Source organism: Equus caballus, chromosome 1, assembly GCF_041296265.1.
Source record: "Equus caballus isolate H_3958 breed thoroughbred chromosome 1, TB-T2T, whole genome shotgun sequence".
Lineage (NCBI taxonomy): Eukaryota > Metazoa > Chordata > Mammalia > Perissodactyla > Equidae > Equus > Equus caballus.
Window position 1 is genome coordinate 87,967,133 of NC_091684.1, and position 24,297 is coordinate 87,991,429.

General features: G+C 44.0%; 2 long non-coding RNA genes across 3 annotated transcripts; one reads left to right on the top strand and one right to left on the bottom strand.

The window, feature by feature from the left end:
* Positions 1-1,025: 1,025 nt before the first annotated feature.
* On the bottom strand, positions 1,026-14,919 carry LOC138923718 (uncharacterized). Of its 2 annotated transcripts, none has more exons than XR_011437754.1 (4): positions 14,668-14,919; positions 13,668-13,753; positions 4,613-4,853; positions 1,026-1,162 (listed from the first exon to the last, which is right to left on the bottom strand). It is a non-coding gene; the product is annotated as an uncharacterized lncRNA (long non-coding RNA). The 2 variants fall into 2 exon arrangements; XR_011437755.1 differs by lacking the exon at positions 1,026-1,162 and adding an exon at positions 3,693-3,831.
* LOC138923720 (uncharacterized) lies at positions 4,830-19,125 on the top strand. The gene is made up of 2 exons (XR_011437756.1): positions 4,830-12,827; positions 18,110-19,125. It is a non-coding gene; the product is annotated as an uncharacterized lncRNA (long non-coding RNA).
* The last annotated feature ends 5,172 nt before the right edge of the window (positions 19,126-24,297 follow it).

Here is a 24,297-nt window from a genome sequence, read left to right on the forward strand (position 1 = left end):
AATTATGGGTGAGTTCAGAGCCAAAGAATGGCGGGGTTTTATTGGCGATGTGACAAATGAATGACCCCATTTTCTTGCAATGAGAGGCCCAGGGACGAGCAGCTCCTGCCTTCACGTGGAGCTTTGCACTCCATGTCACCACCTTTTGTCTGCCTTTCCTCTCTGAAGTGTGCGGCCTCCGCTGGAGACAGCTTTTCCATCTCCCAGGATTCCTGGGGACACACGGATGGCGGGTCCTCACCTGGAGCAGTGAATGTGCAGTCACTTATCTGGGATTACAACCTGAGTCAACAGCGGAACCAGGAAGTGAACTCAGGGCCGGGCATCATATGGAAAGTTGAGTGTATTTACTTTTCTCTTAAAGCAAACTTTGATTTACTCTTTAATAAGTTACCACTAAGGATTTAGTTGTGGAGAAATTTGACTTGGCATTCAAACTCAAGTCACATATTGATAAAGAAGGAGAGGGAACAGTGGGTCTTTTGCGTTTTTCCAGCTTTATCATTAACCCCAAGTTTGGAAACATGTTTGCTTTTAGAAGCGTTTTCAAGAAGGTGATAATTCTCTATTGATGAGATATTTTGACATCCTTAGCTGAACGGTGTTATAACTGGGGTAGCCCATGGCACTGTTGAAACCCTGGAGGGGCCGTGTGACCAAATACAGTGCCTTTGACTTCAGACAAGTTTAAGTCTCGGCTCTGTCACTTACGTGCCACCCGGGAAATCTCTTCACCTCTTTGGGCTCAATTTCCTCATCAGTAAAATGGGGGTAAAATTTACCTTCCTCAGAAGGTCATTATAAGAGTCAACAAGGAGATATATGTGAGGGGCAAGATGGGAGAGTGGAATGCAGTAGATGCTTAGTAGACAAGCTGTTAGCCTTATGTATTACTTAGGTCATGTTTATTGTGGGGAATAAAACTTCTGTTTTCTCTTTCCAGAAGTTTCTCCAGGAAGTCACCTGGAGGTAAAAAATTTGATTTCACCCTCTGTGCTTTTCCTAGTCGTTTCCACATGAGTGGATGGAGCCGGCCTTCAAGGACTAGAGTGAAAGAATGTTCTTGGCTCACTGTGGATAGGGGCGCTGGTCCTGGGAGTGGTCAGGGGTGAAGGTTCCCTTTCCTGCCTGCTGACAGCACTTCTGCGTTCAATGCAGCAATCTACAAAAAACGGAGAGAAACACAAGAAGAGGAAGGAGGCACCAAGGAGCCTTCTCATATGTCTCTGATGATCTTTTGGGATGAGTTGTTTCTTTGCTTGCTCAAAGGGCCCAAGAAGAACTTCTAAGGAGAAGGAGAGCGCCCTTTTGTGGAGTTCTAATAGGCCTCTCTCCCATTTGCTCCCATAGTGGAGACGTGAGCAAGGGCGCAGATCACCTTTTGTGATAAGAACACGAGGAGCAAAAGCAGAGGTGAAGGGGTCATCCAGGAGATGAGGGGTGCAGGGGTGGTTGTGCCTCGAGTGTCCGTGAGGGGTGCACTGCTTTCTAAACTTTTAATCTCCATGCACCAGGAATTCTAAACAATACCAGTGATAGTATCTTTCTTCCATTGGGCCACTCCTGTTCCCTCTGGTAGGCACCAGGTGAGCGAGGTGGAAAGGAGGCAGCATGGCCCCAAGTCAGAGGAACCCGAGACAGTCTCCTCCAAATGAGAGTGGAGAGGCCAGGTGCTCAGGCATCCTTGGGGGTCAAAAGAGTGACGAGAGAGGGAGAGAGATGAGTGTCCACAGCGTGGTGAGAGGTGCCCAGCTGGATGTACTTCTCTCCACCACCCATCTACGAGGCAGGTCCTTGGAGTGGAGCCCACAATGGCGCTGCGCTGGGCTGGGCTGGGCTGGGGGCGCCATACTTTGGAGAGAATCTGGTAGGCAGACCTTAGAGCAGAGCAGACATGTCTGGAGGTTGAGGGTGTGACAAAGAGCTGCAACGTTCCTACATGTAAAGACTCCCTCCCCTTTGGTCCTGACCTGAAGACGGCGCTCTTCTGCCCTGCTCTGCTTCTGCTGTTTCTGGTGGAAATGGCTCTAAAGAATCACGCTTACCAGCAGAGTGAGTTCATTTGACCATCACGACCGCTGGTGAAATGCGTGGAATTATGCCCATTTAACCATGAGGAAACAGGCTCAGAAAGGGGCAAGAGGCTCTCAGTGGCACCCGGTTGGGTAGCAATGGGTCTGGGAATTGTCCCCAGTTTGCCAACCAAACGGCTTCCTGCTCTCGAAGCCTGAGGAGGCCCCTGCAGAAGTGATTGTTTCTTTCTGGAGCTTCACGCCATGTGGAAGATCATTTGGGAGGAATACATGGAACTCCCATCGCCCTTCAGCACAACTGCAAGGCGTCACTTTTAAGAGTCCTTGAAGGGCACAGTGCCAAACAGACAGCTCCTCAGCGAGGATGCTGCTCCCAGAGGGGCCGGCTTTCCATGTACGCTGAGACCCCTGCAGAGCGGCAGAGCTGATTTTTAGAGAGCAGTCTGCTGTGAAAGTGGCCCTGGGGGCTCATGTCATTATCGGAATCCTGGGATCCTCGCTCCGAGACAGGCCTGACTTTGGGGACCTGCTGGCTGAAGCGCCTCCTTCTTGCGAGGCCTTCCTTGGTATGGAAACTTTGAGAGACTCACCGCCCTCTCAGTGCAGGGCTTGCACATCTCTCCCCACCACCTTTTCAAGCATACGGGAAGCCACAGAAAATGGGGGCAATGTCTTAAGTGGAGGCCACTGGATGCAGCAGCATCCGGAGTGAGGGAAGACCCCCCTGTTTTGAATCTTCGCAGCCTGTCCACCAGGTCCCTTGACCCATGGAGAGCCACTGTGCTCATGGGACCCTGAGCAGTGGGCTAATCAGAAGGACAGGCTAGCACGAGGCTTCACTTAGGGCTCAGGGCCATGTCCAAGGGGAGGAAGCCAGGAGCCAGAGTGGTAGCCCTCCTAGGATCAAAGTGCCAGATGCAGTGGTCTGCCCTCGTCCCCTGCCTCCCTCTGAGTGTAAACTTCACTGAATTCGAGAGAGGTCTACCTTCTTGAAAGAAGACTTGGCCTGTCCAGGTTATTTATGTGTGTGTCCGCCTTTGTTGTGCAGAGCGGTGCACATAAAAGCCTGGCTGGGCAGGGTAGGAGTGCCCATCAGTGACTCGCACAGGAAATTGGAAATTGGAAACCGAGGGTCTACCCCCACTCCGCCTCTGACTCAGGCTTAAACAAACCCAACACCCGCCCTGACCTTTGCTCCCTCCATCTGTGGCAGACCTGACCTGCCAGCAGCCCTGCCAGGCCGAGGGCTCCCGAAAGTCCAGCATTTGGTCAGCTTCCTGCGGGAGAGAATCCTTTGGGTCCGACTGAATGTATGGCTGCAGCCCGTCATTTTTTTTTTTGTCTTCAACAAAGTGAATTCTTAAATTTTTTTCCCCCTCTTTAAATTTTCATTCATTATATTCATCAATGCAGAGAGATGGAACATTTGGCAAAATTATTTTAAGTAGCACTCCAACCTGTGATCATAATTTCAAATCAAGGAATTTGCTGAGCAGCTGTGGGCAGAACAAAGGGCCTGGGAGTGATTTAGGAACCGGGGGGAGGGGAGGCTGCATAGCCAGGACAGAAGCAGCTGGGGAGGCAGGTTGTCTGCTGGCTAGGCCCTGCCTTCGGTCTACACGGGGCGACAGTGCCGTTTCCATCTGCCGAACACACCACGCACAGCACTTAAAAATGGATACACGGAGCAGAGGACTGAGATTCAATTTAACATGATGGCTGAGAGCTTCAGCTCAGGAGTGGGACGGACCTGGCCTTGAATCCTCGTTCTGCCACTCATCTGCCTTGGTTGAGTCATCTATAAAATGGGAACAATCGCAGCAACCACATCTTAGGGACTATTATGATATGTATACGTCATATATTTGTCTGGCCTAGTTACTAGCACATAGTAAGTGTTCAAAATGCTATTATTATTGCCAATATGCAGAAATGGACAATTTCTGTCTTTGCAATCGATTCATTCACCAAACATCTATCCAGCACCCCTTGTGCTCTAGGTACATGCCAGGAGTTGTAGGGGTGATCTAGTCCAGCCTTTCATCCTTTTAACAGAATTTCTGATGGATGATAGTTGAGCTTCTGCTCAAACTCTGCTAGGAACGGAGAGCTCACTACTTCAAAAGGTAGGTACCTGCAGGATGGAACAGCTTGAAATGTTCAAGATGGAATCATTAATGGAGGATTAATTTCAGTGAATTTGCATAGCACAGGGAAAGCCCAGAAGGCCTTTTTGTTGTTTTTCCTTTCATCTTGTTCTCCATCTCTGTAGTTTCGTCTTACTTTGACTGCCTGTCCATCTTCCCCTTTTACACCGAGCTGCTGCCTGCCCTCTGCCCTGAGGGGAACAACAATGGACCTCGTCACTGTTGGGTGGCCAAGCATACCATGCCTTAGAAGTTGGGAGCCAACATTCAGTTCATTGCTCCTGGCCCTGCTGTCTGGGCTGGCTCAATCAGGCTCTGCTTTCTTGGAAAACAACAGTGAACTTTGTTCAGCCAAAGCCTTATTTCCCAAACTCTGATATTTGCTCACTCCCTCCTCCCTCCAGCTGTTCCCAACTGCTGACCACTTCTTACCCGCGCTGCTAGCTGCTTCCGCTGTTCCAGCACTTCTTGGAAGGCAGCCGCCAGGGGCCGAGGCAGATGTAGCAGGGGCACTGCTGCTTGTGGCCTTGGCCTGTGGTCTGAATCCATGACTGGATCATGTGGAAAGAGTGCGTGTGCGCCTCCCTTTGAAACCAGTGGGCTAAAAGCGGAATGAGCACATCAGCTCTGCAAAAACCTCTAGTTGCTTTATTTTCTTCACACTTCTGGTTGCCTGTAGAATTGTTAGAATTAGAAAAAAAGCAAGTTGAGAGCCACGAAAGTAAAAAGAGAAAAGTGATAAAAGGAAAAGGTTTATTTTTGGAGCTCTTGAATTCCAAAATTCCTCCTTCTGGCTCTCCCACTTCTTGTAACTGGGCTCTTTGTTCTGGGGAGGGTTTAAGTCTCTGATCTCTCCCTCGGCCCTCAGTCCATGAGGCCCTGCTTGCTTTCTGGACCTTGGAGCGAATGCTTTCAATGAGGTCCTGCCTTCATTTCCTGTCCCTCTGGCTCTTCGGCCTTCCAGTCTCCTCACACCCCAGGTTTGCTATCGGCTGACTGGATGGCCACTGGTAGTTGCTGGAGAAAGCCGTGACCTTGGTTTGAATGGCTCTACACCAGATGCTGCGTTACTCACCCAGAGGTCTCAAACCCCATGGACCTAATCTGGAACATCAAATGGGTTTTGTTTGGCCTGAATAATATTTAAAACAACGTGATTTAGTTATCGACATTTAAGAAACAGCGGATCACGGGGAAATCCAGATATGTAGCTTGTCTTGAAAAGTTGGAGAGCTGGCAGGACAGGATCTTTGCTCGCTCTGTAACTGGAGACAGCTGCCCCTCTGACACATGGCACACACTCTCCGCTTTGCCACCATCTCTGCAACAGCAGTGCATGTCTTCCTGGATGTGGAGACTGAATATGAGACGCTACTGATCAGTGGGCTTCTCTCCACCAGCTACCCCCTAACCAACCTCATTCATGAAGGGTCTGCCTGATTGTTCTGGGTGTTTCAGTTTGCTGTCGCTGCTCAGAAGAGTTTTTTCAGCAATCCTATTCCTTATCTCTGATAGACTCCTGGCCCACCACACGCTTCTTTCCTTCCTTCTCTCCCTCCCTCCTTTCTCTCTCACTCATCACTTTTTAAACTGTAAAATAAAATATGCCTATGGAAAAGTGTTCAAAGCAAAGATCTATAGCTCAATGATTTATGGCAAAGTCAACACCAGTGTCATTACCAGCCAGGTCAACAAATATAACTCTGCCACTCTCCAGAAGCTCTCTCCACTCCCCCTTCCCACCTCGACCGCTCCCTCTCCACCATGGATAATCACTATCCTGACTTTCATGGTAAACGGTACTTGATTTTCCTTATAGATTTACCATTAAAATACACGGCCTTAAGTGCTAAAGTTTAGTTTTGCTGTTTTGCAACTTCATATAAATATAACCACACAGTATGTTTTCTTTCATGCATGGCTCCTTTCACTCAACAGTATACTTGTGAAATTCACCCATGTTCCTGGGTGTAGCTGTAGTCTATAAATTTTCGTCACTGGATAGCATTACCTTTTATAAATGTGACATGACATGTTTATCTATTCTACTCTTTTTTTTTTTTTAAAGATTGGCCCTGAGCTAACATCTGTTGCCAATCTTTTATTTTTCCCTCTCTTTCTTCTCCCCAAAGCCCCCCAGTACACAGTTGTATATTCTAGTTGTAGGTCCTTCTGGCTCTGCTATATGTGGGACACTGTCTCAGCATGGCTTGATGAGCTGTGCTAGGTCCACGTCCAGGATCTGAACTGGCGAAACCCTCGGCCGCTGAAGCGGAGCATGTGAACTTAACCACTTGGCCATGGGGCCGGCCTTATCTAGTCTACTCTTGATGGACATTTGGGTTATTCCTAGTTTGGGGCTGTACAAATAGTGCTGCTTTGATCATTCTTGTGCTTGTACATTGGCGCGTGTGTATATGCATTTTTGAGAGCATTACCTCTAAGCCTGGGGCTTTCTTTGTGTTTTAAATTATGGATTCAATTTATTTAATCGTTGTTGAACTAGTTAAGATTCTTATCTTTTCTTGGGTCAGATTTGATAAATTGTGTTTTTTAGGAATTTACCCGTTTATCTGAATTTTCAATTGTAATAGCATGACGTTGTTTATAATATCTTCCTATGATCTTTTTTTTTCAAAAATTGGCACCTGAGCTAACATCTGTTGCCAATCTCGTTTTTTTTTCCTTCTCCCCCAAGCCCCCCAGTACATAGTTGTATATTCTAGTTGTGAGTGCCTCTGGTTGTGCTATGTGGGACGCCACCTCAGCAGGGCCTGACGAGCGGTGCCGTGTCTGCACGCAGGTTCCAAACTGGTGAAACCCCGGGCCACTGAAGTGGAGTGTGAGAACTTAACCACTCGGCCATGGGGCAGGCCCCTCCTATGATCTTTAGTAAAGGTGATCTCTGTTGTGACGTCTCCTTATCATGCCTGACATTGATTACTTTTACCTTTTCTTTTTTTTCCCCTTGGTCAATCTTGCTAGAATTTTGTTTTTTAAATCAATTTTTTTACTCCAACTTTTGATTTTGCTGATATTTCCTATTTCATATTTGTTTTCTAGTTCATTAAATTCTGCATTTGTCTTTATTGTTTTCTTTTTTTCCTCTTTCTTTGGGTTCAATTTTCAGTTTTTTTCCTAATTTCTTGAGATGGCTGCTTAGTTCATTGATTTTGAAACTTTCTTACCATCTAATATATGCAATTAAAATTATAAATAATCATCTATGCATAGTATTAACTTTATCTTATGATTTTCAATAGGCGATATTTTCATTATCATTCAGTTAAGATATGCTGAAATTTTCATTTGATTTCCCATTGGGTAATTTAGAAATATTTCTGAATTTTCAAATACATGAGAGTTTTTTAATCGTATTTCTATTACTGATTTCAAGCTTAATTGTAACGTAGTTAAAGAGTATATTTTGTATAACTTCAGTAATTTGGTATTTATTAAGACTTGCTGTATGGCTCAGCCTGTGGTTGATATTTGAAAGTGTTCCTTGTGTTCTTAAAAAGAATCCACAGTTAGTAGTTGTGAGCTCAGTGTTCTAGACGTGTCCATTAGGTTACAGTTGCTGATCGTGTTCTTGAATCCTCTATATCCTTAGTGACTTGTTGTCTGCTTGTTCTAATAGATATTGAGAGATGCATTAAATTCTCCCATTATGACTGTGGATTTGTCTGTGTGTATATATGTTGCTTTTTGCTTTATATATTGTGAGATATTAGATATATATATAATTTTAGAATGTTATAATTTCCTGGATAACAGAAACTTTTATCACTATGAAATGCCCTTCTTTATCTGTGGTACTAATTTTCACATTAAGTTCTACTTTGTCTGATAATTTATGTAGGCACTCCTATTTTCTTTGAATTAGTGTTTACAGTGGATGTATTTTTCCACCCCTTTACTTTTATCCGTTCTATACATATGTATTATAAACTTCTCTTGTAAACATTATCTACTTAAAAAAATTAATCCAGTCTGGCAATCTTTGCCTTTTGACTGAAGCATTTAGTCTGTTTACATTTAATAATGTAATCATTTAATTAATGTAGTTTAATTTACATTAAATTTAATGTAATTCCTGATACATTTGGATTTAAATCTACTGCTATTAAGAGCTTTCTATTTGTTCCACCTATATCTTTTTATCTTTCCCTCATTTTATTGCTTCTTTTGGATTGATTATTTTTTAATATTCTATTTACTCTATTATTTTGGAAATTTCATTTTCTTTCACTATTCTTTTAGTGATTGGCCCCAGTATTATGGCATAAATTCTTGTCATTAAGGTCGAATATTAATTGGTGCTTTTATGCTCTTCTCAGGCATTTCAAGGACTCTGGACCACTCTTGCTCCATTTACCCCTCTCCAAAATTTTATATTATTGTCATGCATTTCTAGTAATATATATATTTAAATCAAATAATTTTTTTTGTTGTTTTGTATAGTCACTATCCATTTACATTTATGCTTGCTATTTTTTATGCATTTCTTTCCTTCTTGCATCTCTGACATTCTACCTGGACTATTGTCCTTGGACCTGAAGAACAGTCTTTAAAATTTCCTTTAGTGTGAGTGATGAATATTCTCACTTTTAGTTTCTAACTATCTTTCGTTCATCTTCATTCTTGAAGGATGTTTTTGTTAAGCATAAAATTCTAGGTTGAAAGTTGTTTACTTTTAGCACATTAAGCCTATCCCATTATCTCCCAGCTTTCATTGTTTCTGTTGAGAAGTCTGCGATAAGTCTCGTTGTTGCAACTTTGTCAATACAATCATGCATCGCATAATGGTGTTTCGGTCAACATCAGACTGCATGTACAACAGAGATCCCATAAGATTAGTACCATATAGCCTAGGTGTATAGTGGGCTATATCTTCTAGGTTTGTGTAAGTACATTCTATGATGTTTGCAAAACAATGAAATTGCCTAATGGCACATTTCTCAGAACATACTCTTGTCATTACACGACGTATGCCTGTAATCTGTTTCTTATTTTCTGGCATCTTGTAATATATTTCTCTTTGCTTTGATTTTCAGCAATTTTATTATGATGTACCTAGGTGTGGATTTCTTTATAGTTCTCATGGTTGGGGCCTTTAAGGAGTTCCTGAATCTGTAGCTTTATGTATTTAATTAGTTTTGGAAAAATCTCTGTCATTACCTCTTCAAATGTTGCTTCCTTCTCATTCTCTCTCCTCTCTTTCTAGGTTTTCAATTACATGTATATTAGACTGTCTCACTCATTATTTCTTTCTCTTACCCTCTGTTTTGTCTTTTCCATCCTTTTATCCCTCCATGCTTCATTTTGTAAATATTCTTCTTATCTAACTTCCAATTTACTTCAGCTTTGTCTAATGTGCTATGAAGCCCATTCATGACTTCTTAAATTTGGTGATTATATTTTTTAGTTCTAGAATTTATGTTTAATTCTTTTTTCATGGTTTCTAATTCTCTTTGAAATTCTCAGCCTTGTCTTTTATCTCCTTGAACATAGTAAGCATACTTATTTTAATGTCTATGTCTGATAACATTAATATATGAGGACCCTATGAATTTGTTTCTACTGTCCATTTTTTCTGCTGGTTTTTGTTCCCATTATCTTTATCTATTTATTTTTTATTTCTATAGTGGAGATATATATATATATATATATATATATTTTTTTTTTGCTGAGGAAGATTAGCCCTGAGCTAACATCTGTGCCAATCTTCCTCCACTTTATATGTGAGTTGCTGCCCCAGCATGGCTGACAGGTGGTATAGGTCTGTACCCAGGATCTGAACCCGCGAACCCAGGCCACCAAAGCAGAGTGCACCGAACTCAACCACTACACCATAAGGCTGGACCCTGGATATATTTTTAAAATTAATTGTGGAAATAGGGGCCTGGCCCCGTGGCCAAGTGGTTAAGTTTGCGCGCTCCACTGCAGGTGGCCCAGTGTTTCGTTAGTTCGAATCCTGGGTGTGGACATGGCACGGCTCATCAAACCACACTGAGGCAGCATCCCACATGCCACAATTAGAAGGAACCACAAATAAGAATATACAACTATGTACCGGGGGGAAAAAGGAAAAAAGTAAAATCTTTTAAAAAAATTGTGGAAATAATTTGAGTCCTGGGATGATGCTATTTTCCTCTAGGGAGGATTTAATTTCTCTTGTCAAGAGCCAGGGCCACTAGCCCTCTGAGATTAATTTAACACTGTTTCATGAGTTGAAATGATTTGAAGGTGAGCTGCAATGTCTGAAAAGGCCTGGCTGTTTCTGGTTGATAGTTTCTCCTATGGTACATTCCTTCAGGTTCCTGTACCTGAGAAGGGTTTTCTTGGGATACCCAACTTGGCAGGCACTGGACCCCAGTCCCTGATCCTTTGCCATATGATGCTGCCAGAAGTGCTCCTCAGCCTCCCAGCCTCCCTGCTGCCTGCTCTGGAGTTGGCTAACAATCCAGAGGAAGAGTGACTTCAGCCTCTTAAGTTCACCTCCTGGGCCTCCAATTTCCCCAGTTCCTGGCTTGCTAATTCTCCACTCTTGTGTTAACTGATGCCTCCAGATGGATAATGTTTATATTTTATGTAGCTTGTATGTTTGTCTTCATTGGGAAGACTGGTATGAATCACCTAGTCTGCCATGGTCCTCTACCTCTAATTTCTCCTCCTCATCAGCCTTCTTTCTTTTGTTTTTCTCCACATCTCAGGGAAAGAAATGTCCCTTCTCTCTAAAGCAAGCCCTTACTTGTGTGACTTGGTCTCCTTTCTCTCCATGCTTGTCTAGAATCATAAAGCATCTTCAATCTCTCCCTTGACATTAGGCTTTTCTCTACAAACATGTTCAACCCTCCTTTATTAAAAAAAAAATATGCTAAATCTAAAGCTAAACTCTGTGATTCTTGCCAATCACAAGCCTATGTAGTACTATTTTTGATGACAACTCTTGCTAGTTGATAAACTTTTGAGTTTATCGACTCCTCTTTTTCCAGAATAATGTTGACAAATACACTCAAATTAGTGTTCCCATCTTGATTGATTCACTTGGCCAGGATAAGTTTACATATCTGTGGAGAATAGTGGAGGAGGGTAGGAAAAAGGGAGAGATGCAAGAAGAATTGTTTTTCTTTTGCTGAGGAAGATTCACCCTGAGCTAACATCTGTGCCAATCCTCCTCTATTTTTTTGTATGTGGGACACCGCCACAGAATGGCTAGTGAGTGGAGTAGGTCTGTGCCTGGGATCCGAACCCGCAAACCCAGGCCGCCAAAACAGAATGTGTGGAACTTTAACCACTTGGCCACAGGGCCAAGCCTGAGAGGAAATTTTAGTGTTTTAAATTATGCAGTCCAGCATGGAATTTTTTCTATAAAAGTCCTCTCTCTCGCGCGCCTATTTTTTCTCTCTCCTCCGTTTTAGTGTCAGAGTTTTTAAAAGGGTAATCCATTCTTGCTGTTTCCATTACCCAAACATACACTCTTATTTAAAGGTCACCAAAAACATCCCAGCTGGCTATCCAGTGGCCTTTTCTCAGTCCTCATTCTCCTTGATTGTTTTGCAGTCCGTCATGGTTTCATTCCTCTCTCTGAAATTCTTTCCTCCTTTAGGTTCTGGGATGCTTGCCTTTCTTAGCTCCGCTGACAACTCACCCTTTTTTACCTTCCATTCTTTTCTTCTACTTCCTAAAGATAGAACTTCCTAAAGGTTCTTGGACTTCTTCTCTTCTATTCTCTTTTGATTTCTTGTCTTCATAGACCCTTTGCCTTTGTAAATTCATGGCTTCTACCATTCCTTTTGTGCGAGGACGCTCAGATCTAAATATCTGGCCCAAACTTCTCTGTGGGGTGCCAGTTTTGCATTTCTGAATGACTGCAGCTGTTTTCTGTCTTCATGTCCTAGAGGTCCTTAAAAAATACTTAAAAAACTGAGCTCAGAATTTCTACCCACAAACTTCCTCTTCCTTCTAATTCCCCATTCATCGGTCATGTAGCATGACCACGTCCTTACACCCATCTTTTCCTCTATGTTAAGTACCCGTCCCTTCATCTCAACTTGTTCAAATACCGTACAGCTTTGAAGGACCAATTCAATAGTTCAATGTCCCTTCTTTCAAGAAACCATTGAGCCATGTGAAAAAAGTGTGGGTTTCAGCAGTGAGAGATGTGGTTCAATTCCAAGCTCTGTCACCAACTGTGTGCCTCTGTATAAGGCATTTAATACTGTGAACTGGAGTTTTCTCATCCATAAAATGGGAGTAAGAGTGACTGACTCACTGGTTATTGAAAAGATTAGATGAGTTATTTTTTTTCATAGTTTATTTAATCATTTTTTAATGATGCACAATTAGCTTGTTTCCAGTTTTCTGCTATTATAGAAAATCCTGCGTTATTTATTTATTTATTTATTTTGAAGAAGATTAGTCCTGAGCTAACATCTGCTGCCAATCCTCTTCTTTTTGTTGAGGAAGACTGGCCCTGAGCCAACATCCGTGCCCATCTTCCTCTATTTTATATGTAGGACTCCTGCCACACCATGGCTTGCCAAGCGGTGCCACGTCCCCACCTGGGATCTGAACCGGTGAACCCCGGGCCGCTGAAGTGGAACATGCGCACTTAACTCCTGTCCACTGGGCCAGCCCCTAGGTGAGTTATTTATGAATATATTCTATTTCTTTTACTTGTTCCTTGAGAGCAAGATTCACTTCTGATTAATATATTCCAGGTACTTATTGGTTATCAAATGAATGAATTAATACTGCACAATTTGCCAAGCAACATGGTGCCAGTGTCAGCATTTTATTCACAAATTAAAAAGGTCAAATCAATTTTATTTTGTTCAATTGATTATTACCTGATTATATGTGGTCACTACTTTGACACTCTTATTTCATTTCTATCCAATTGAATGGCTTGATCTAATGTCAAATAACAGCTAAGATGGGTGAAATAATCATGGGCCTCTAGACCCACCATAGCCTCTGTTTGTTGTTGTCTCATAGGTACAGAGAAGTTTGGGTAATTCTCTAGTGGGTTGAATGGTGTAGACAACTGGTCTTGGCTGGAATGGTCCTCAAATCCCATCACTTTTTTCTGTTTTTGCTTCATTTATCCAGATAATTGCTTCAACTCTTCACTTCTCCTGATCTTTGTCGGATAGCCTGTTTGGTCCCGGCAGCCATCTGTTCCTACTCCTCAACTCTCGTTTCTTTGTTTGACCTTCATTCCTCATCCTTGGCCTTAAAGGTCGGTGAGGCTGGCTGTGGCTGTCCTGGAAAACCAGCCCTTAGCTGGAAGGTGGCCCCTTTCCAAGAGTGCCTCAGGCCCAACACACCTGTTTGCCAGAGTGGACATGCCAAGCACTCATCTCCCTCTTGGCCGATCAGATACAGCTGAATATGTTTGGCTGAAGCTCCAGCAATTTGGTTATTCATTTTCTGTTCTGAGCTGAGTGTAGATATCCTGGTCAGAGCTTGGCTTACCCACCTTTTAGTTCCCTTGGCAGATGGTGTCTGGCAGCCATGTATCTTTGCTGCTTTCCTCCTTCCCTACTCTCCCCTGTAAGGTGAGTCCTTCAAAGGAAGATAAATGGAGATGAGGTGAGGTATGGGCACACACAGTGGAATTCTCATAGAATAACTGGGAAGGTTCTCAGAACAAAGTTTTCTGGCCTTGGCCAGTGTAGAAGGCTGAATAAAGGCCCCCATAAATATCAGGTCCTAATCCCTTTAAATGTTATCTTATTTGGAAAGAAAAACTGCAGATATGATTAAGTTAAGGATCTTCAGATGGAGAGATTATTCTGGATTATCTATCTGAGCCCTACCTGCCGTCATAGGTGTCCTTATAAAAGAAATGCAGAGGGAGATTTCACACACATACACATGCACACACATGAGAAGACGATGTGAAAATGGAGGCAGAGATTGGAGTGATGTGGCCATAAATCAATGAAAGATGAATGCTGGCATCCACCAGAAGCTGAAAGAGGCAATGAATGGATTCTTCCTTAGAGGCTCCACAGGGAGCATGATCCTGTTGACACCTTGATTCTGGCTCAGTGATACTGATTTTGGACTGTGGACTCCAGAACTCTGAGAGAATAAATCTAGTAGTTTTAAGCTACCACGTTTGTAGTAATTCATTACAGCAGCCGCAGGAACCTAACACAGCCAGTAACAATGATGGCAGAGGGAATCACTGTAAGGTCATTTCTAGGCTGGAAGCCCCCAACCTATAGACTCATATCTGGGGTGTTCCAAATGCTATGTCATAGTCAGTCAACAAATATTTATTGAGCAATACTTTGATCAGTGTCAGCTGCAGAGCACAGAAGCCACCCTAGTTAGTTTAAGCAGGAAGAGATTTATTGCAAGGTGTTAAATGGTTAGCAAAATTGTTGGGAGGACAGGTTTTAGGGGGATCTTTCAGAGACGAGTCCCTAAGAGATACTGCTCCTGCCACCACCAGGAAGCTGGCTACTCACCTGCAAAGCTGCCCTACGGCTGCTACACCCCGTGCTCTCAAAATGGATGCCTCGTGCCATACTTCTCTCCCCACTGGACCCAGTTCCAAATTCAAGTCTCGAGTCACTGCCTGTTATTTGAGGAATTCAAATTACAGCTGGAACTTTAGCCGCAGGGGAGTCTGGGAAATGTGGTTTTTAGATTTCCAGCTTTTGCATTACAGGAAGGCAACTTCCCTTTGTGGCGGATTTTGCAATCCCAGTGTCATGGATGTTGAGTGAGCCAATCCAGTTTCTAACACAAGCACCTACTATGTGCTAAGCACTTCTCTAGCAAATAAAACGGAGTTTCTGCACTCGAAGAGCTTATTTTCTCCTGAGTATAAATGGCAAGTTCATCAGCAAACACAATGATTTCATATACTACTAAGTGCTATAAAGAAGATGAAGTAGAATGACGAGGTAATGACTAGGGGTGGAGTGCTGGTTGCTTTAGTGAAAATGGTGAGAAAAGGTCTCTTGATGTGACATTTGTTAGGTTCTGAATGAAGAAGAGGCAGCCGTGTAAAGGTCTGGGGGAAATGGTGTTTCAAGAGGAAGAAATAGGAAGCACAGAGGCCTGGAGACAGGAATAACTTGGCGTGTTCAAGAGAGAGGAAGAAGGCCGGTCTAGCTGGAATGTGGTGAATAGCGGGAGAGGAGGCAAATGAGGTCAAAGGGTTAGGCAGTACCAGATCCTGGGGAGCTCACAGGAGTTGAGATTTTATTCTGGTTACAACTAGAAGTCACTGGAAAGCTTTAGGCAGGGAAGTTGTAGTAAGCTGAATGATGCTCTCCAAAATTCACGTCCGCTGGGAACCTTAGAATGTGGCCTTGTTTGAGAATAGGGTCTTTGCAGATGTGATGGAGGTGAGGATGGAGATGAGATCATCCTGGATTAGGGTGGGCCCTAAATAATGAGAGTGTCCTTATGAGGGACAGAAAAGGACATACAGGATCACATAGAGAAAAGGTGATGTGAAGATGGAGGCAGAGGTTGGGGCGATGTGTCTATAAGCCGAGAACTCAAAGGATTGCTAGCAACCCCCTGAAGCTAGGAGAGAGCATAGGACAGTTTCTCTGTGAGAGCCTCTGGCAGGAATCCACCCCACCGACACCTTGACTTTGGTCTTCTCCCTCTGGAACTGTGAGAGAATAAATTTCTGTTGTTTTAAGCCACCAAGTTTGAGGTAGTTCTTTTCTGGCAGCCACAAGAAACTAACACCAGGAGTGGTGTGATCTAATTAGTGCTATGGAAGCTCTCTCTGGCAGCTGCCTGGAGATGAACACCAGGGCGCCAAGACCAATGGTGGCAGCGAGGCCTGTTTGGACTGGGTGTTGCGGTGGTTCAGGTCAGAGTTGATGTGGCTTGGACTAGGGTAGTGTGTGGGTAGATGATGAGAATATTTCAGTTTCAGGATATATTAGGGAAGTAGACCCTGTGGGCTTGACTCTTGGGTTGGATGTTGCGGGAGGGCTGGGAGATGAGAAAGGGGAGTCAAGTGTGGCTCTTAGGTTGGTGGGTTATGCAACTGGTATGACTTTTGAGATGAGCAGGCTTGGGGAGCTGAGTTGGGATTGAGACTTAGGCTTTGGTCATGCTAAGTTTGAGATGCCTCTTTGAAATCCAAGTGGAGAGGCTGAACTAGGCATCCAGGCTTACCCGTCTAGGGCTGTACGGAGAAATAGGTACAGGGATAAAATTTGAAAGTCATCAGCATATGGGTGATATTTAAAGTCTTGGTACTAGATGAGAGAGTAGATATGGAAGAGAAAAGTGCTGATGGCAGAACTCTGGGGCATTAAAATTATGTTTAGAGATCTGGCAGAGACAAAGAAAGTGTGGGGGTAGGGGAAAAACCAGATACGCTGGACTGTAGAACTCACCTGAAGAAACTGTTTCTAGGAGGGAGTGGTCAGCCATGAATGTTGCTGAGGGCTGGAGCAAGATGAAGACAGAATCAAGCATTATTGTGGGCTTGCTGTCGATCTTTGGTGACTCATTTCAGGAAGGAGGTGGAGACAAGAGCTTGAGTGGAGGAGTTGGAAGAGAGAAGGGGGGTGAGGGAGGTAGTGATGGTGAGTCTATACAACTCTTTGGAGATGTTCCTCTCTGAAAGGAAGCATAGAAATGGGTCAGTTGCTGGAGAACAATGTGGGATGGGGGAGAAAGAGGATAATGGCAGGAGAAATGCCCTTGAGGAGATGGGAGAAGATTCAGGGAATGAGTGGTGGTGTTGGCCTTGAACAGCTCAGGGGCAATTTTTCTGTCGGTATTTCGGTATTTCGTAAGGGAAGGCAGAGTGCCACGGGCTGCTGCTCTGGCTGGCAGAGGGAGCTGGTGGCTGGTAGAAGGGGCAGGGGAAGCTGAGCTCAATCCAGTGGTAAGGGCTGCAGTCTCTGCTTCCGGACTCTTGTGGGAAGGCACCCCAGGCTCAGAGGTGGTTTGTTCAATTCACGTCATCAACGTCCAGGTGGCAGGGGCCCAGGACTCTGTGTTGAAAACTTTTTAACTTGATATCTCCTCTTCCTCCAGGATCTAAAACCACTGCTTTCCTTTCTTCTCTCCACGCCCTGCGCCCTCCCCTTTCACCCTCAGGAATTTTGCAAGTGTCAGAGAGTTTTTCTATTAAACCCTTTAGATACCAAGGATCTGATTATATTCCCTGCCTCTAGGATAATCTTGCTCCTCTTTCTCAAAATAAAGCTGATAACGTAATTCCTCTTTGAGTCCTCTTTGTCTGAGAGCATGGGAACCTGGCTCTGCACTGGCCCTTTTCAGCAGAGCTTCCTCAGACATCCTTCAAGGGTCTCGCCCGTTCTCTTCCCCTTGCCTCTGCCCTCATATGGCGCTTCTCTCATGGAGCTGGGTTTCTGACACTTTAATTTTTCCCTTAAAAAGGGAAAAAGCCTCCATAAATTTAATCTTAGCTAACTAATAATGTGGTTTGGTTTGCTGTCCTTTTATCTTCTAGGGTAGTTTTTTGAGAGTCTTCCATAGACCTCTAGTCCTGTGAAATATTCTGTCCCCCAGAGGATTTCGTGATCTAACCAGCTTAGGACATCTTGCATATTAAAGGCTCAGAGAAGTCCTGCAGTTAAAAATTTCCTTATCTCTGTTTTATCCATCATTTCTCAAACATTTAACCGTGAAACCATGTCCTGTGGAATGCATTTTGGGAAATTTCTACCTATGCAGCCCTCCATATACCAGGAAAGACAGTCATCCCAGCTTGCCATCTGGATCCAGTGGAATCTTTAAAAAATATTTTTAGTCATTGCACAAATAATTTGTAGAAGTAAGTGCGAAAGGAGAATGAAAAACAATTCAACATGAAATTTCACAATTGCAAGGAATTTTCCTTTTTAGATTTATAAAGCAATTAAGATGATCAATCCAACAAGTTTCTCTATTTCTTTCCAGTCATCTTTGTATGCACACCTGCCTTCAACATTTGTCCAGTCAAGTAAGTTCTCCATGCATAGACACAAAAGATGAAAGAACACTGCCAAACGAACTTTTAGCAGTTGAAGTGGTCCAGGATCGGGTGACAAAATATTACTTGATGAAGTCTTTCCCCTGGAGTGACTGACTGAGAACATCATATTTCCTTTTGGTCCACAGAAATATATCATTCACCCATCAGCTTTTGAATTTGAGAAAATTCATTGAGGATATTGTTATCTGAAGGCTTATGGTCTGAGATTTCACTTATATGATCAATTTCGTCATTGTTATTAGAGTCTAGACCTCTGCTGTCTCTGCCTTCATTTCTGATTCATCTAAGAACTGTGACACATCTTTCTTTATTTTTTCTCCCTGCCATTACAGACAGAAAGGAAAAAATTCTAAATTTTCAACTGTGTTCAATGCAAGCTACAAAAATGGTGTCTCTATTCTTCTTTTATATCTCCTTAAAGATGATGCCGCATCATGCCATACTTTCCCCAACGCAACAGGAATACAGAGAATGATGCAACTGTGATAATTTCACTATTGTATCATCCTTCTAATCTAGGTCATTCCAGCACCCTTCTTCTTCTTCTTCTCCTTCTTCAATTCTTCTTCTAATTCTAATTCTTCTTCTTCTTCTTCAATTCTTCTTCTAATTCTTCTTCAATTCTTCTTCTTCTAATTCTTCTTCTTCTTCTTCTTCTTCTCCTTCTTCTTCTTCTTCCCCTCGTCCTCCCCCTCCTCCTCCTCTTTTTTCTTAGTATTATTCAGAATAATTCATGAGTAATGATGAAGTAGAAAACATGTTTCAAGATATGGGAAAAATAAGTACCCTAAGATCCGTAAATGTCACTTAGATGTATAAAAGTGTCCAATGGATGCATATGGTAATTGTGGTATAGAATGAATCTCATTCCTTTAAGAAAAGTAAGTAATTAATCCTTTTTCCTTTGGAAAACTTCTAATAAAGAATAAAAGTCAAGAAATATCAATCCTTACGAATAGATAGAACAGCTCAAAAAAGCAACTCGGAAATTAAAATCAGATCTAACAGATCCTGATTTTGTTAGTTAGTTTAGTTAGTTAGTTTTGAGAATTAGTTTTCTCCCATATTTTGACTCATATACAATCTCTTAAAACTTCCTACATGTAGAAACATATTTTTCCTTTTTGAGCGGTGTATGATAAAGAGGTGATTTTGAGTAAAACATCTTTTATAGATTAGTGTATTAGTTTTTGTACTGAAAGTTAACTTTTATATAATCTTTATAATATTCATGGTATTTGTCCTTTCTCCACTTAAGTGACACACACCACTTAGTTTATCTGAGATTAATTCTGTGAGAAAAAGTGTGATTCATAGTGAATACAGTAAAAAAGTCATATTATGATTTGATTTTAGTTCCTAAATATATATATATTTTATAACATTATAACATAAAAACAGGCAAAAACTTTTTTATTTTCCTGATGTATGGAATGCTTATATGTTGTACTAAAACTGGTCTATTTTTATAAGTTTTGATATTTTATTTCTAAATGATGAGATAAGACATGAGATTTCAGCTGTTCTTTTCAAATAATACATTATATTATACAGATTTCCCCCCACTGATAAATAAAAAGCCAAACTGGTTATAATCACACACAAACAACCCCCCCCCCCCCACACACACATTTCTTTTCAAGTTACATTTTTGAAGTACTAGAAATCTGGACCTGGTGAAAATAATCTGGACATAAATTTGCAAAATTATTACCATTTTACACATCTTGTTAATATCCTTCTTGTATTTCATCATCAGTGTTTCTTGTGCTGCTTGTCTGCTGCCAGTCTTCACCGTGGATACAAAATAAACAACATGTGACAAAGACTAAAAACAATTAAGGACAGTATGTGGTCAGATCAGCTGAGGGCCACCGGGAGAGATGGATTAAGGCAGAAGTAAACTTATCCATCTCTTAATTCTGTCTCAAAGGGCAAAATGTAAAATAATCCACGTATTTATTGAGTTAAAAAATAAAAATGGACACAAAATGCTCTTAGCTTTTTTAATGATTCAAATCCCTGGGTCACTTTTGAGAAACCTCCCTGGACCCGAGGTTGGGCAATGCTGATCTAGCTCAGCCTGGCGTGTGAGGGCTGGGTCGCGCTCCCTGGGTGTGTGGGAGGTGCCCGGCTCATTCGTCCCGTTTGAGGTTCCCTTGCATAGACTCCTTACACACCATCACATTTTCATTTTCTCTTGTCCAGAACAGATTTCAGTTTCCAAGACTGTAACTCCACTTCCACGTGTGTATGTTTAGTGCGGGCTATTCTCATGTAGTTAACAGCACATTTCTAGAAAATTGCTTGTAACAGCTACCTCTGCGGAGGCTAACGTTCTGATGTTTGGTTGACTCTCATTGGCTTTGGGTCCAGAAGCTGACATCTTTGGTTCCTCATCCACAGCTTCTTGGAGGTGTGTCCTCTGTGGGCATTGCAGCCTCCTGGTCCCTAAGCTCCTGATAGCGGAGTGAGAGGTCGAGTGGGCCTAAGGGGTAGCCATTGTCACATAGACTCTCGGCTGTGTGGAGAAAACATGGTGGGAGGTGCTTACACATTGGGATCTCCTCTCCTCAGGGTTCCTCTGGGTCAGTCAGCACACACGTCGTTTCCTTGTCTGGTGGGTCAACCAGGCAGGCCTATGGGGACATGATCCTCGCCCCTTTCCTTTGGAGCTGTGGTATATTCTGCTCATGACCAGTTTCCATCCATGGCCAACAAGGCCTTCCCCTGGGCACCTTGCTCCAGTAGAAGGACGTCTTCCTAACTTCCCTGCCCTTGGAAAATATCTCAGATATGGATGTGTTTTGCCAGGCTCAGCAGCCTCTTTACTGTGAATCTAGGGGCCTTAAAGAATGAGCAGTGGAGAAAAGAGGATGGAAGAAAGAGGAATAGTATAGAGAAAAAAATGAAAGAGGTGAAATATGGAGGAGAATGAAAAAAAAATGCATAGTGAGGATTAGTGTCCCACCAGTGGCAGTGGCCTCTCTTGTTAGGATTGTCACCACCCAGGCTGGACTCGACTCTCTATATTTTGGACAATGAATATTAGGCAGAATGTGAATGGAATACCAAGACAGAGCCTGCTGATTTGCCTGCTCTGGGGCCCAATGTCCTTGAAAGAGAAGTGTGACTGGCACATAAGCTCAGAAAAGGCAGATATTTGAAACTTCTGCCTCCAATTGCATCCAGACTCCTAGAAAGATCCAGGCACTGAAACCAGCAAATACAATCCTACCACTTTTCTTCCCCATCATATTCCTCTCTGGTTGGTTGGAATGGTAGCCAGTTGTTAGCAACCTTGAAAAGGTGAAATTGCTGAAGGAAGGCCCTGCAGTCTGGGTGGGGAGACTTTCCCTTGTTCACTGTTGGTGGGAACGTCCAGTGAAAGCCCAGCTGAGAGACTGAGAAAGGGGCCCTTTCGATGGAGACACTGGTCCCGTGAAGACCGAAGAGCAGACCTCACATTTCCCAAGGCTTGAGGGCCTGACTCTCTGAGGCAGCTGCCGGGGACACGGGAGTTGCTTGGTTTGCCAGACACTGAGGAAAATCCCCAGTTAAGCTGATGAGTCAGGCCAGACCTCCCCAGGCCAGCTCTCCATCCCATGGCTGACCTGCATTTCGTGTGCTGTGTAGACCTTCATGAGGGAAAAAACCCAACTGAACCCAACACCGGCTGGTCAGGCCTCCAGAGAAGCCAAACATAGCAAGTGTCATCACGCCATAGACTCGTCCCCGAATGACATGAAAGTCATCCCAAATAGGAGCGGGTGAGGCCGCTGCTGCAGCCCCAGTGCTTGCCATTGTAAACATCTGAACTGCGAGGGCAGGTGATGCTGACAGCTCCCAGCCTGGGAAGAAGCCCTGTCAGCAGAACTGTGGTCAGACAAAGGAGGGTGTTGTAAGTGTGTTGTGTGAGCAGGCTGCTGCGAGCCCGAGCCTCCTCCTCTCTGGGCCTCGACCCCATGGACGTGGAGGGTGTGAGCTGGGACGTCTCTGGGTTGGCACCTGGAGCACTGCTTGCACATGATGCTGCACATGCAGGAGCCAGGGTGGGCATCAGCCTGGCCAAGACGCCTGGGGGGAGGAGCTGCAGCCCCAGCCCAGGCCCACAGGGCAGGGTGGGTGGGTCAAGCTGGGAGGACCTAGGAGCTGTAGCCTGGCTGGCGAGACACTGCCCAGGAGTCACTACTGAGGCCCTGAGGGGCTATGGGGAGCCCCACCCAGAAGCCAGAAGGCAGGGCCTGTCACAGACTGAGTCCCATAGGTCTCCGAAGCTTTATATCCACCCCATCTAAGAAAGGAACAGTGAAAGGAAGCCACAATTATGAGACTTAACTCTGACATTTCACTTAATTTTCACAACCACTCCGAGAGAGACAGCATTCTTCTTCCTATTTTGATGAAGAAACTGGTTCAGAGGTGAAGTAATGTTTCCTGGGTCAGACAGCTAACCCGAGCAGAGCTGGGGTCCCCACTTCAGATTTTAGATGCCAGGCCTAGTGCTCCTCCGAGGGAGCAGGTAGTGAACTCCCCTGAGAGGGCCGAGACCCGAAATTGTTTTTAACCTAGGATTGTGGCTGAGATTAGCAGCTGCTGTATTGAGAGCAATAAGGGCACTATAGGGGCAGGGCGTTGGGTTGGGGTCCTGAGAGAAGACTTTGGCTGGTCCTGTTAACGGTTCCTCTCTCTTTGTTCCCCTCGGGCACAGGAAAGTGAAGAATGAAGAAATAATTTCACACCCTCCTCATTCTTCAAGGCTGAGCTCCAATTCTGGCTCTTCCCTGAAGCCATCCCTGCCTCTCAAGCTCTGAGTCACTGCTCGCCCCCTAAGCTCCTATAAATCGTGGTGGCCCCTCTTATTCTCCCTCCCATACCAAAGAGTAGTGACAAAAGTAACCCATCTTCAGATAGGGTCAGCCGTCTCTGTAACCCCTCAGGCCCTGGGAGGCTCCGTGGCCCTGTTAGGAGCTGACACGTGTTTATTGAGGGCACAGATGTGTTGCTGTGCTCTTGTATACAGGGGACAGCACCGTGAGGTCTGTGTACACATGTGCCACTGTCCTTCTCCAAGGAGCTGACTCACTAGTTGGAGAGGTGCAGCCCCACGAAAGAAAATTCATAATGTGGTAAATGATATTTGGAGATATTAACTCTTCTCTTCTCATCCCTCCCAAACCCATCTGGGGTTTCTGAAACTTCCCATTGCCTCATCTGCTGGCATTTTCGCTGTGGGAGATGGGGCGAGTTGGAGAGGACATCTAGCAGGGATGTTCCCAGCTACTTCCCAAGTGTCTAAGCTGAATTCTTGTGGATTCCCTTCTTCCTGGCTGCTGTTAATCCATAATTTCCTTTTAGATAGATAATGGCTATTCTCTGTCACCACCCAACACTCTCTGCCCCAACCCTGCCCGCTATGTTCATGGCATAAACCAGAGCCCCCAAGAGCTGAGCTCTTCAGGTATGAAGGCCATCCTTTGGAATTCCAAGAGAAATCTTCTCTTTCTCAATACAGCCTGGCTTCTGCAGCCAGGTGTTTGGTTTTCAGACTATTGTTGCAGTTAGAGGAAGACAAAGTTTACATGAGGGCTGGAAAACAGAGAACTTGGACTTGGAATGTACGGCGTGAGGAAGGGATCCTGTAACCTGAGCCATGGGGGAAGGCCCTGGCAGGGCCACCACCCCAGAGGGTGAGGTAGGTTGGAACCGGTAGTCCTAGGGGCCACCATTCATTGCAGACTTCATAAATGGGTTTTATCTACTGTGACAATTATCTGAGAGGTAGTTTTGAGGAAGGGGAAATTTTTTCTGAATTTGCAAATGAGCTGGTGAGGTCTTGATTATGGGTGCAGGGAAGTACAAGAAAGACTAATCTCTTAATGCCTTAAATTATTATCCCACCATAGTAATGCGACATGAGACAGCACTGGCAGGAAGAGCGATGGGATTTCAGGGAGAGGAGAGATCACTGTTGGCGAGTCAGGAAAGGTCATAGCAGAGAGTGGATTTGAACTGGAATTTGAAGAGGAGCTGAGAAGGCAGGTTAGAGGGAGAGGAATGTCTAGGTGGGGTTACGATGTGAACAAAAGTGTGGTTCATGGAGGGACTGAGG